The sequence below is a fragment of the Aedes aegypti genome, chromosome 3 (assembly GCF_002204515.2).
Source record: "Aedes aegypti strain LVP_AGWG chromosome 3, AaegL5.0 Primary Assembly, whole genome shotgun sequence".
Classification (NCBI taxonomy): Eukaryota; Metazoa; Arthropoda; class Insecta; order Diptera; family Culicidae; genus Aedes; species Aedes aegypti.
This window is the reverse complement of record NC_035109.1, coordinates 233,283,952-233,299,323: the sequence shown is the minus strand read 5'-3', so window position 1 is coordinate 233,299,323 and position 15,372 is coordinate 233,283,952.

Genomic DNA, 15,372 nt, shown 5'->3' with positions numbered 1-15,372 from the left:
TGGTCAAAACACAACATATCAACGCTACAGTAAAATCTTTTACTAGAATATATAGATCTACGGGCATCTCCCTCCATTCCTTCAGCATGATTGAATATACTAATTTCCTTTAAAATTCATTATTCGTCATCAAAATTCAGCCCAAACATGTGAACACAATTCCTTTTGACCGTACAATAATGGCTTTTGCTCACAGTGCAGCGAAAACAACACAACCAAAGGAACTGTATTTTTACGTCGAGCATCGCGCACACATTGATGCGCACAAGCTTTTTATTTCTCAGTACGACGGATTGAACTTTGTTTACATTCTCAATTTTACGGCGTCGTTGAGAAAAAAATTTCATAAAATTTCGTGAATTATAGAACTTTTACGGCGTGTGATTGGAATGAAATCCTTCAGTGAAGAAGTACCAAGGTTTTCCATAGTGAAAATAAGTGCCTGGCGAAGTAAGTCACACAGGGGGGCGGGAAGAAACTTGTATCATAAAGTGGTGTGACTGGTGTCGATAGGGGCCTTCCTTAGCCGAGTGGTTAGAGTCTGCGGCTACAAAGCAAAGCCATGCTGAAGGTGTCTGGGTTCGAATCCCGGTCAGTCCAGGATCTTTTCGTAATGGAAATATCCTTGATTTCCCTGGGCATAGAGTATAATCGTGTCTCCCACACGATATACGATTTCGAAAATGGCAACTTTGGCAAAGAAAGCTCTCAGTTAATACTGTAGAAGCGAACGCTAAGCTGAGAAGCAGGCTCTGTCCTAGTGAGGACGGGAATGCCAAGAAGGAGAAGACTGGTGTCGATCGTTAAGCATTTCTCTCAAATCGTGTTCGTACATACGATTTCGGTGAAAAAGTGCAAAGTGGATAATTGTACTGACTTTATTAAACGAAATACAGTAATTTTATTGCATTTACAAGTGTACAAGTGTACAAGTGTACAAACCATGACAGCTTTCACAAAAATACACTTGGAAAATGAATCTATGTTGCAGGTAAATTGGAATATCCGCCGTAGTGAAACATTTTAAGTTTGATACGACGAATAATAGCGCTTACGACGAAGTAGAACGAAACCCTACGCAGGGTTTTTAGAATCCTTGGCATACTTTTTCATATTCCAACACGCTGTTGTCACATTTGCTTCATTTACAATATTGAAATTTACCTGTCGTGGTGAACCTTTTGCAAACCTGTTTGTAACTTATTCTTCCCCAGATGTGGGGCCATCGCAGATTTACTTTGACGCAGGCTTTTCTACGCTGATGTTGGTGTGGTCCAGATCAGACTTCCTAAGTCTCTTCGGAGTACTGACTAGTGGAAGCTGTGCCCGCTCCCGAGCTGCAGTGCCTGAAGCCTTCGACGTGCTGCTCCACACAACCCGCGATGCTTCTTTGGCACTGTCTTATTGTTCGTTCTTACTGTTTCGCTGGTAGCATTATCACCACTATTGTCTACCAGATGCAGCATCGGCTGCAACGGGCTAATAATGACATTCACACCGTCATCTTCATCTTCTGATTGTCCTGAATTTTCTTCAACTGTCTGCATTGGGGAATTTAATATCGATGGAGATGGAGTACGCACGTCTACTAATGGATCACTATGTAGCCCATCGTCAATAACATTTTTTTAAGAGAGTTGTGTTTGATCTTCCGACCTTGACGCTTGCTCCTGCGGGGGCGGGCGATGGGGACACGATCAAACATGTCGCGCGTCGGTCGTATAGTGAAATGAAGAAGCGCCGCGGATCGTTAGTAGTGTTTGATCTATTGATCGCGTCGCTTGCTCCTGCGTGGGCGAGTGATGAACACTTGTTCGGGGTGCAATACGATTATCGAATTTGATCGCGAATCCAATTAGGGATGGTACACAAATTATGTCACGCTAAATTTCAACTTTTTTGACCCCCCCCCTTTGTCACGTTTTTTGTATGAGTCCTCCGAAATTTTTGTAAGGCTTGTCACGCTTGGCTTGACCACCTCCCCCCCCCTCGGAGCGTGACGTAATTTGTGCATGACCCCTTAGGCGTGATCATATCATGGATCGCATTACCAATCATTGGTGACTTCCAGATCTTTACCTTATCCCACTAACCCAATATCCTTTCCTGTGGAGATGCAGAAGTATACTCGGTCTCTAGTAACAACGGTTGTCTAACTAACATTCCTTCCCTTCCCCGATGACCGTAAGGACGTGGCCGGCACCGTTATTGACTTTTAAAATTTGAGCTCTCAATTTGTGCACATTGAAGAATGGTAAGCTAATCCCAAGCCCCATTCATTGATTCCCTGTGCAACTTCGATTGATTGGTCAATTATGGAATAGCAACTACGAATTGTACGGTCATCTATGCTCATGCTCATGCTCATCGTCAATAATATTCCTTAAGATTAACTATAGAATTTCGCAATTTTTACATGAACTTATTAAAAACTCCATGGGAATTCCACCTGGTTTTATAAATTGCTTTATGGATTCGTCTAAACTAACTTCCCTGGTTTCCTTTAGAAATTTATTCTGGGAACATGAATGTCATCTTTTCTAATTCAGTGATTTCAACACGATATACTCCTGGAATTCCTCTTATTATTATATTTTTCCGAAATCACTCCAGAATTTTTCTATTTCTCCTTTAAGTTGGTATCCAAAATAGTATTACCGTTTGAGACAGGTCATAATGAATACTACATTTTATGTTTTTTTTTGTTTCTGTTCGGGATGAACCACTGCAACCAGTTTTCTTTGATCTTTGGTGGTATACCCGTGTCCTTTGTTTAGTACATTTCGTTCTACTCCATTACTATTGAGAAATAATGAAGTAGTCGTTTTTTATACAAATATCGTTCATTACCATTTTGCATAGAGCCTCTTTAGAAAAAGATACCGCTATTTAACAGTTTGTCACCATTGAACTCTCAAGAGCGCGCTTCTTAATCAGGTTCGGCCACTATGCTGGTTGAATGATATTGATTTTGACCATGCACCGGTACTCTAGCGTATCAAATTATTGCTTCTACTTATAAGCTCCAAAGTCGTTTTTTGAAACTGTGAACAGGTTTCATCGCATGAGACATTCAGATTCCTTGAAACAAGAAGCTTATTTTAGAAGTTAAGAAGTCTACTACTCCACTGATTCGGAATCGTTTGCCTCCTAGATATCGAAAGATAAACTCTTGGACTCGGAAAGAACTTGTCCATGAGTTGAAACCAACCTCAGATGCTGATTGAGCCATTTTTCCACTTCGACCTCCTAATCATCTAGGACAAATAGGTGAGTCTTAGTGGCTTGTTACTCTCTTATACTCTTCCGACCGTTACTCATAAGTATTCACAAGAACAGATACAACTAGTGTACAATATGGTAGATCTTACCCCGTAACGCACCTCGAAAAGGTGATCTACCCGCATTACGGGAATTTTATTGTTAAGGTGAAGCATCTCAGATAGCCGTAGTGGTAAACGCGCAGCTATTTAGCATGACCATGCTGAGGGTCGTGGGTTCGAATCGCGCTGGTTGAGGATCTTTTCGTAAAGGAAATTTTCTCGATTCCCAGGGCATAGAGTATCTTCGTACCTGCCACACGATATGCACATGCAAAAATGGTCAATCGGCAAAGAAAGCTCTCAGTTAATAACTGTGGAAGTGCTCATAAGAACACTAATCTGAGAAGCAGGCTTTGTCCCAGATGGTTGTCACAATGGCCGACTTGTACCCCTAATCACGTTTTCAAAAGCACTAAACTGGAGAAATGGTTTGCAAACGTTTCTGATCTTCTCATTTTGACCCTTCTGCTTGTGCACAAAGCCAAAATAAAAAGTGCACTGTTGTTCGAAGGTTTCGACGCAAGATTAGTGCCTTGGAAGTTTAAGTGAAATCTTAGAATTTTGAATCCAAACTGTTTCACCTTAAACAATGTCATTGACCTTCCTTGTGGGTTTTGGTCATTTGTCCAACTGATCTTCACATTAAGTCATTATGATATGAAGGAAAACCATCAATTCCTAATCAAATTCTATTCAAAAGCGCCAAATGAACACGGTGAAGTGAGAGCTAGCAGCAGAGCAACAAGTTCGTGGCTGACTGACTACTAGTTGATGTGGCGAAAATGAAAGGGAACACCACACAGTCCAATGCCTGATAATCAAAGGAAGACATCGTTCGAGGCGTAGTGCACTGCATTGCTCCGAAGAAGACCACGTGGAAAGAAGCTAAATCTATGTAAAAATATAATTACAGCGCACAGTTTTCTCCATCCTCATGCCTCATCCGATTTTAGTCGGAATGGTTGTTGGTTTTGTTAGTTTTTGCTGCTAGTTTTTTTTGTGAATTGAGAGCAATAGCTCCTCTCTGCTTTTCGAATGGATGAAATTCGTTTTTGTTGTACTTTTGTTATTCGCATCAGCTTTCGTTGGATGAACACTGGGAGAGACTTGTAGCCTATGGGGTGTAGCTGAGAGTGAGAATGTGGCTATAACAACGTGACAGGGACTGCTAAACGACCCGAGTGCATGACAGTAATATATTTTGGAATATAGATATGGAATATTTTTGACTAATATTTGTAAACCAGTTTTCCTATACTATGTACTTCATGTTCAAATAAGCATATGGTCGCAATAAAATCTGCATTTTTACTTTTTATATCATTTGTGTTATCTATGCAAGCCATAAGTTTTTAGTAGAGGTCTTTCATAGACACATGATCATTTCACTAAATAACTAAAACGTTTTAGTGAAGAATCGACTGTACTAGATTATTCTTGGCTAGCAGTCATCAATCCTTAGCCTAGTAGTTAGAGTTTCAAAGCAAAGCCATGTTGAAGGTGTATAGAATTGATTCTCGGTCGGTCCAGGATCTTTTCGTAATGAATATTTCTCTGTATATCTTCCCTTGAACATAAACTCAAAGATTCTCCTTTAATTTCCCGGTGAAATTCAACAATTTTCCCCTTTTTGCCTAGGTCGTAAGCTTTTTCCGATGATTTTATTAACGAATAAGCGATTCCATGCCACAGAACAAACTCATGGAGAAACTTGGTTGCTGTTTCTTCGTTCTCCATACTGAATGGCATTTTACCACATCCATTCGATCATTTTGAACCACTCCCAATTTTTAACCAACTTTTCGTCATGATTTAAAACCATGAAAAAGCTCAAATTTGTAAAAAAAATTCATGGTGATGGCTAGCACATATTATAAAGCTACTGTTAAGACTTCGGATGGTCTTGAAATGAGGAAATATTACAAGAAAACGACACAAATCCTAAGTTTGGCATTTTGGATCATTTTACCCTACAGGACAGTGCTCGCTTTCTTACGGTATATGTAATGATGCAAAATTACAACAGTTCATGGCGCTAGTGTGCAAACCGCTTCCGGTGTAGTATCAATTAGGGATACCTCGGAATCTAAATGAGATAGAAAGTTCCTATCTTGGAGAAACTTGTCAAGAGTAGGCAGAGCTTCCCGAGGGACCCAGCACTGCGTGGCGCTAGTGTACGTAAATACTTCCGGTTTGTTGCTATTAAGCATAAGCATAAGCATTGATGACCGTTCAATTTATAGTTGCTACTCCGTGATTGACCGAAAAAATTAAAATTGTACAGGGATGTACAGATGTAACTTGGGAGTAGCATACCAATTTCAATGTACAACTTCGAGGACTCCAAACGCTGTAATGTTAATGACGGCGCCGGCCAAGTCCTTACGGTCATCGGTGAAGGGAAGGAATGTTAGTGAGACATCCTTTGCTACTAGAGACCGAGACCACCTCTGCATTTCCATGGTTTTCACAGGAAGGAGTTTTGTTAGTGGGAGGGATCAAAAGTTACATGATCAGGATTCACCTTGGTAAGTGATGTGATTCATATAGCTTCAAATTAAAATAAAATATTTATCAGTCCGTCGACAATTTTAATTTCGAACTGTTTAAAGGGTGTTTTTAGTAATTGTGACAAAAAAGTGAAAGAATATGTACGCGTAGCTCAATTTATTGTTGTGAAACAGGAATAAGGGCTTATGCCGACACTTACGGTGACAAACCATCCATAGTTTGCTTAACAAATAAATGAAACATTGTCACGATACAAATTTGTGTTTTCACAAGCATGAAATGAACTCACCAGTTTGTTATCTATCCTCAACGGAAGTCACAAATTCGGCATCAACATGCAAAAGCTGGGAACCGAAACATAAAATCGATGATCCAGGAATCTTATAAAATCCAAGCAACTTGCAAAAATGAGGAAACTATTAGCGCATTTGCTTGATTCATGGAATCCTTCAAAATTTTCTCTCTGAAGCGAAGTATGCACTTCAACAGAAAAGTAATCGCCTATCTCGATGCGTGGAAAATTTCTTGCAAGAAATGGTCAAGAAAACCATTTTTCTTTGATCGCAGAAATATCATTTCAAATGGAGCTCACTGTAGAAAATTTCTTGACCATTTCTTCCGCAGAAATTTTTACTTTTCTTGAGCGGAACAGCATACTTAGCTTGAAACGAGAAAAAACTGTCAGACGCAGAAAAAAACAACTTCTTATCTTTTCAAGGCCTACTAAAGCACCCCAATACCGGATTGTTGCTATGGGTCTCTGCACAAAAATAGTCCTCTCTCTTTCACTCTACCATGAAATTTGTAAACAACAAGGCCAGTAAACGTCAAAATCCTATGCAAAATCAAAACAGTGCAGAGCCCCATTGAGGGATATCTCGGAATGTAAACGATATATAACCTGTCTTTGAGAAAGTAGTTCAGAGTGAGCAGAGCTTCCCCAAGGGACATAGCAAAGTTCCAAATTTTTCCACTACGTGGCGCATTCCTGAAGATATTTCTCGAAAGTTTTCTGAGTGAATCTCAACCGGTATTTCTACAGGTAATCGTGAAAAAAAAATCTCTGTAGGAATCTCTGGGGAAAATCTGGAAGCAACTATTGCAGGACTTCCGTATTTGTATTTTATATTCCAGAAGGAATCTCTGGCAAAATTATTGAAGGAATCAATGAAGAATTCCTGCAAAAATTGTTTGGAGAATTCTGTAGATATTTTCGGATATACTACTGAATAAATACAAAAAGGTATTCCTACAGATATTGTAGGGAGAATTCATCAAGGAATCCCTAAGGAACTTCCTGAAGGGATTTCTGGGGGAATTTCTGAAGGGATCCTTCTGAAAATGAATGAAGGAACATTTGGGGAAATTATTGATGGTATGCCTGGTGATTTTCTGCAGGAGTGGTTTTGGGGAATCACTGATGTAATCCCTGGGGACATCCCTAAAGTCGGATCCCAGAACCAGTCATATCTATCACATCGGAAACAAATAGTGTGCTTTCAAAATAAATTATCAGCACCCATTTATGTAACCTCTGGAGTACCCCAAGGTTCTAATTTAGGCCCACTTCTTTTTATTTTGTATGTAAACGACATTTACTTTTCACTTAGAAAAATAAAATTTCTCATATATGTATGCAGACGACATGAAGCTCTTCATGGAAGTTAGTAATTCTAGCGAAGCAGAAGAATTCCAGAATGACATTAACATCTCCTTCACTTGGTGCAAAAAAAAAATCTACTCCAACTCAATATCAAAAAAGGTAATTCAATAGGATTTAGTCGAAAATATGTAACACCTCCAATTGAAGTATTTTTAGGAAATCAAGTAGTGCATGAGTGTAAAATTGCAAGGGATTTGGGCGTTATCCTAGAATCTAAGAAGGAAGAATTTCGAACTGTGCTGGATGAGTTGGTTGCACCTGCTTATAAGAGAAAAAAAATGCTTTCAATTTACTTAACCAAACATAACCTAAATATATAACGCATTTATCGTGGCAGTAGAAGATTTATGTCTAACACAATTAAATATTTTATTTGACATTTGTTCCAATGTTTCAAAATTGGATATGCTATGTTCTACTAACTCATTAGTACTATACCAGGCAGGGAGCTCCAGAATCATCTTCAATTTTTTTTTATATCCTCTGCAGTTAGTCTATATTGGTACAGCTTACTACCTGGCAGCCCTGAAAATTTGTTTAAATATCAAAAGCTTAAGACAAAGTTTCGATTTTCTGTTAATAAGTGGATAAAGACATTTTATATGTTTGTTACATATGGCTTGAATGACCTCAATGTGATTTTTGAAAGTTTAATTTTTATCTAGCATGAGCCCTAGATACTTAACTTCATCTGACCAATTTATTGGAACCTCCATCATCGTGACAGCATGTCTACTTGAAGGTTTCAAATAAAATGCTTTTGGTTTATGTGGGAATATTATAAGTTTAATTTTGGAAGCATTAGGAGAAATATTCCATTTTTGCAAGTTTTGCTGGCACTGGCAACACGGAAAGCGTTCATGTCGAATCAGAAGGTAAAACCCCCCGATTAAACTCTGAGCGCACTAAAATGACACCAGCAGGAATTGTCATAGATCAAGGGATCCCTGACAGACAAACGTCATTGCAGTTAAGATTAGAAAAGACATTGTTAATCATTCGCATGTGATGAGTGAATAGCGGATTGTAATATTTCATTTCGAATACCTTAAATTCTACCCTTACTTTGAGCACAGGTGTGTTAAACTGATATCTACCTCGTAAGTTTGCTGAACTATTTCCTTAGACTAGCTTAACCTGAAAGGTTCTGATAGAATTGTTAACCTTTCAACTAGCGGTAAAGAGAATAGTTGTGTAACTTATTTCTTACCTTTTCTGAATAGCATTAAACCTCAATAAATTCTCTCTGTAGGCATACCAAACCATATTGCTCTGAAGCGCCGCGTAAAATAAGATTTGTTGGGAGAGATTGAATTTTGAAAAAAAAAAAACAGATTGTAAGTAGTATGAGCGTTAAGCATAAGAACAATCTAATAATAAATTCTTCTCTCAGCTTTAAGAATTCGGCACACTAAATCATCGTGCGGTTCTCTATCGAAGTCCAAAAAATCTATCCAACAGCAAGTATGAAGAAAATTATCCAATCTTTTTTGCAATCTACTACAGATGACACGTAGGCTTCGTCCATTGGCGGAGAGGCCTGTATCATCTTCCAACAAAGATTTTTGACATCCCTCTGAGGTAACTCAGGTAAATCAGATGTGAAAATATTGTATAATATTTTTCCCAAAATGCTGCCTTGAGGAAAAGCAGCTCTTACAGGAAGCTTACAGGAAACTAGGTGTTATGATAATTAACCTGAAGTGTACGATTTGACAGATAACTTTGGATTATTCTAACAATGTATGTTGGCAAAGTAAAGTTTTTTTTTCAATTTTATAATCAAGCCTTCATGCCAAACATTGTCGAATGCTTAGTCTATGTCTATAAGAGCATTGTGGTCGGTCTTGTTGCAGCCGGTTCTCAGCTCTGGTGGCATAACATTTTAATCGGTCTTTACTAAACATCATTGGTCAGTTTTTCGAATATTTCTATGAAATTTCATTCGAAGAAAAATTTGTTGTTTACATTTTCAAAACAAGTACTAACACCCACAGATCGTGATTGTATTTTGTTTATTTTTTAGTTTTGAGCATGTTTAAAAAATGTCCCCATTTTTTTTTGAATTTGCTTATATGGGGTAATATTTATCACTCTTGTGAAGAATGTTCGTGTCTATTATTAAATTTTCATTTATTCAGCACATCTGAACAGAAAACACTGAATGAATAATTTCACGCCACAATATTCGGTTCGTGGCCGCATCCTCGGATCTGCCCCAAGCTCGCCAGATCAACACGCACCGTCCACCTAGCTCTCTGCGCTCCACGCCTTCTCGTACCAACCGGATCCGAAGCGAACACCATCTTTGCAGGGTTGGTGTCCTGCATTTTTGTATCATGCCCAGTCCATCGTATGGCTACCTTCTGGAAACTGCTCGCCGTAGAGTTGGGCAAGCTCGTGGTTCATCCTTCACCGCTACTCCCCGTTTTCCTGCAAACCGCCAAAGATCGTCCTTAGCACCCGGCGTACGAAAATTCCAAGTGCTTGCAGGTCCTTCTCGAGCATCGTTCACGTTTCATGCCCGTAGAGGACTAATGGTCTTATGAGTGTCTTCCCGAGCAGAAGAAAATAACTACTGAATACCAAATTGAGGTATTCCATACCAGATAATTTCCAATACTACATACCTGAATGAAGTATGAATTAGCCCTGCATAAGAGGTAAAATACCTCAAATAATATCTCAAGCATATTCTACGAACCTCAAACTGATAACTAGATCAGGTATTGTAATACCTCAATAATACTTGATGGATTTTCATATAAAAATGAAATTTTTCAATTGTAGTTCAATACCTCCAGCAGACCTCAACAGCTGTTTAATACCTCAATCAAGTATTTTTAATTGTTTTAAAGATTTTTTTCAATACCATTATAATACCAAATTGAGGTATTGACAACTGAACAATACCTAATTTTGGTATGATACCAAAAAATGGTATGCATAAGTTATTGGGAAGTTATTTGTTCCTCCTCGGGTTGTATTGCAGGTTGCCGATAACTAACTTTTTCAATGGAATTAACGAAGATGATCGCATAACTGGTAACCTTGCTCGCCCTTCGGTTTTGGTGGAAGATCAAAAACCAAAACAAAACAGTGCAATACAAAGGCAAACTGATAGCCCGTGGCTTTTCATGACATTTCTTTTAGTCAAAATGCTGTCAGATCGCAAGGTTGCACTTTGCCGTCACACTTATGTTCGATTTGGTGTAAACAGCGCAATACATGGTACATTTGGTGTGGGGTGAATCTTTCCCGCTGTAGAACATAGTAGCCTGGAATATTTCGATCTATTCTTCCCGCCAGGAGCACCACTGTTGCCTGCTGAACAGTTGGTGAAGCATTCTACATGCACTTTATGATGATCCATAACAATTTTTCCTGATGTCCAATCAAAATGTGGTCTTCGACAAAGTTGTAGGTGAAACGATTTCACATGAGAAGAGTTTGTTTACTTTTCCATAAAATATTATGACGAAGATATAGGTGGCTCAACACAAAAGGTTGTCGTTTTCCATAGTTATCTCTATTCTGACATCTCACGTAGATTTAGAACAAACTATCGTGCGAATTTTTTTATCACACCTTTCCGTGTATATTCGTTGCGTTTATATACGACCGAACAGTCATCCTGATATTTACACGAAACACGTCTAATCTGTTGATCAAATACAGAAGGAAGTCAACGCCCACGATATTATTTTATGCCTTGGTGATTACAATCTACCTAATTTGACCTGGCGTTTTATGAGGATCTTTCAGGGTTTTTACCAACCAACGTATCAACCAAACAGGGGAATGCCTTAGTTGAACCTATGTTGTCGACTGGTTTGTATCAAATCAATGACGTTCGGAACGTGAACGATAGGTTACTTGACTTGGATTTCGTAAGTGATCCATGCATAATTGATCTCTTCGAGTCACCGTCATCGCTTCTTAAAATTGACGCTCACCATAAGCCAATCATTTTATCGTTGGACGCCCGTTCTCGTCACGTATGACTGCAATCATCTCCTAAACTTATGACTTCTTCCGTTGTGACTACCATGCTATGAACAACTTGATAGCTTTTCAGGATTGGAATCAGCTTCTTGACCAATACTCTGTTGATAACTCAGTGGCTACTTTCTATCACGTTATTAACCGAATGATAAGTGAAGCTGTTCCCGACAAAGCTAAGCGGTCTACGTAAATGTTCAGGCAACCTTGGTGGACACCACAGCTTCGTAACATCCGCAACCGTTTACGAATAGCCAGAAAAAGATTCTATCGTAACAGAAATCCCACCACGATCAGTAATCTTAAGACAGCGGAGGATGATTATTTGCGCCTAAAACATAATCGTTTCTAGAATATATCAACAGCCTCCAATCGAATTTTAAGCAAGATCCATCATCCTTTTGGACTTACATAAATAAGCGAAAAAGTTCAGCCACAATCCCTGCCGACGTTTCTTATCGCACGCGTAGTGCCGGCTCACGCGAAGAAAACGCAATTTTTTTTTCAGAATTCTTTCGTTCAGTATATGTTGGAAATCCACCTCCAATAACTCAGGACTATGTAAACAGCCTTCCATCGTACAACATACAGCTCCATCGAGTCACATTTGACGGCGAGCAGCACTCAGCAAAGTAGATGTTTCAAATGGTCCCGGACCCGACCAAGCTTCATCAAACAATGCGCTCAATCGCTTGCGACGCTGATTGCATCCATTTTCAACCGTTCGTTGATCGAGGGAGTCTTCCCCGAAGCGTGGAAGCTCGCCTCTATCACTCCTATACATAAATCGGGAAATGTACATGACGTGGAAAACTACTGACCAATATCTATTCTCTGCTGCTTGGCGAAGGTCTTCGAAACTCTGCTACACGATGCTTTGTATCCGCTATATCTGAGTCTCAGCACGGATTCGTCAAAAAGCGATCAACGACGTTCGACAAACTCGAGAAACGTAGCCAAGTTGAACCGCCTTGGACTGCCTTGTTGGACCATCCAGTGGCTGAAATCTTATTTATCCTCCCGTAAAGCTTTTGTGAAAGTACAAGGCGCGAGATCTGATATATACTGCTTCGCGATTAAAAATGGGTGAACCAACGTGCGAAGTTCGATTTTTGACCAATTTCGCCGCGTCGCGAGTCACTTCGCTATAGTGCGCATCTATGCCCTCCGCCATGGGCATTATGCGCACTATTGAGAATCGAGCTGCGACGTAGTAAAGTTGGTCAAAAATCAAACTTCGCACTTTGGTTCACCCATTTTTAGCCGTGAAGCAGTATATTTGGTATATCCTCCGGAGTTCCACAAGGAAGTCACCTAGGTCCACTTATTTTCGTGTTATTCATCAACGATTTGTGTGATCAGCTGGACTGTGGCAAATTACTGTATGGAGATGATTTGAAGCTATTTCGTACGATCAAAACATTGCTGCACTGTTACGCGCTACAAGCTGATGTCGATAGTGTTTCCAAATGGTGTGATCTTAAAGGTATGCAGATGAATGCTAACAAATGCAAAGTCATATCGTTCTGCCGTCGTCAGTCCACCACAGTATTTGACTATTCTTTGAATAGCTCAGCGCTGGAGAGAGTATCGTCCATCAAGAATCTTGGAGTGATCCTGGATTCCAAACTCCGATTCCATGAACATATCGCCACGATAACAGCCAAAGCCAATGCAATGCTCGGTTTTCTTCGCCGCAATACACAACTTTTCGACGATGCTTATGCACTTAAGTCACTTTATTGCGCCTTAGTTCGCAGTGTGCTTGAATACGGAGTGCAGATTTGGGCTCCGTATCATGCTGTCCATGTTGGAAGTATCGAAAGAGTACAAAAGCGTTTCACAAGGTACGCTCTTCGAGGTCTGCCATGGAATGATCCTGCTCACCTGCCTCCATATGAGCATCGCTGCGCGCTTTTAGGTGTGCAGTCTTTGGCTAACCGTCGTACTTTGCTGCTGAGATTATTTGTCTTCGACGTTTTCACCGACAACATTGATTGCAGCAGTCTGCTGGCAAATGTGCAGTTTCACGCGCCAGCTCGTCAGCTCCGGAATCGGCAATTACTTTGGATACCTTCCCATTGCTCGCTCTACGGGTATAATAATCCGTTCGATTCATGTTGCAGATTGCTTAATGATGTTTGTGATGTTTTTGATTTTAATATTAGTAAATTAATGTTTAAGAATAGATTTAAGTATACTTAAGTTCAGTCTGTGCGGCATAATGGCGACGATGCGGTAAATAAATAAATAAATAAAATCTCCATATAAACTTCAAATGGTGTGTGCACAGTCAATTTTCTTACGAATCATTTCAAACTCAGGGAGGATGCTATTTACCATAATAAAAATTGTTAAAGCATAAGTCTAAATTAGAGTCTAAATTTCAATCTTTTAAAATGTTTGGCTTAATTTGAAGAATATTCGATAGTATTTGAAATATCGTCCCTAAATTAAATCAAACTCCTACAATTCATTTACTTTTCGTGTTATTTTGAAATTGAAAACACCATGAATGTCGGAATACGCCTAAATGTAGACAATTTCGTAAGGAAATTCTGTGTTCTTCACAGTAAATCGATTATTTTATTAAATTAAACATTCTTATAAAATTCGGACAATGCAATAAATGCATGCAAACTATTTTCTTGCATATATAATTTTTTGCAACTAATGTCTTTACTAGGGCCATTATTATTCAAAACAGTGTTTTGGAAAAATCAAAAAATTATACGTAAACAAAACACTATTTTTGCCAAAAGTCCATGTTTTAATAAGCTTAACAATATCGGATTGAGAAGCATTATTCAGGTTTTCGAAATGTTTCAACCAAACATGTTTATTTCGACCTTTTACAAGATGGGTCACACCGCTGATCAATGGTACCGTAAACCGGGGTAACATTGATCAGTTTTTTTGAATATTATTTTAATATTTAATTTGAAAATGCAAATGTTGCAAGTTTTATATTTTTTAAACAAGTACTGCCTCCAATTACTCGCGACTAGATGGTGAATTTTGTTTTCCGAAAGATTTAAGCCTGTTTAAAAAAATGATTTAGGCGATTTTTTTTATTTAGCTGATTTGGGGTAACGCTCGGTAATGTCGTTACTTACTTAAATCATGGCTTCTGAAGCCGAATATGAAGGCCACACACCTACAAGCCATTTAATTTTTGAGTAATTTGAAAATTGAAAACACTTCGAATCGCGGAATACGCCTAAAGGTAGGCAATTTCCTATAGCAATTCTACATTCTTTCTAGAGAGAACCACATTTTCTATGCTCATATTGCTGTAGTATTATAGAGTAAATTAGAAAATAAAAATAATTCTATCGTAAGGAAACAAAATTATTAAGTTTGTCGCTAAAAGAAAACTTTGCATATTTCAATCTCTAGAACATTTCGTTCAGTGTAATCGTAAGTTTTGCATTCGCTTCCAGCGCAAGTGAACAGAACACGAGAATGTATGCGAACGATGCGAAGAACGAGAACGGAAGCGGAGAGTCTCCGCTCCGAGACAGAGGGGTTGAGCTGAATGGATGCGGAAGAGAAATACGTCGATTGACACTATGACTGGCACTGGTACTGAATGGAATGGAATGATGCGAAGTGAAGGAGGAAAAGAGACAGGGGTGTGTGACGCAGTAAGACTGATCGATGTCGTTGCGCATGCTCCTCAGTCTAATAACGATTTTTGACGCGGACGGTTGAGTACAGTTCGCGCGAGGTGAAAAAAATATAATTTGGAAAAAATACATATATTACTTGGTGACGCCATGAAAAAAGTGTTTGATTTTGAAAGAATACGACATGGCGCAGTCGGTAGTGTTGTTTGTGACTAACTTCAATCGGCAATATAATTGTGCACTA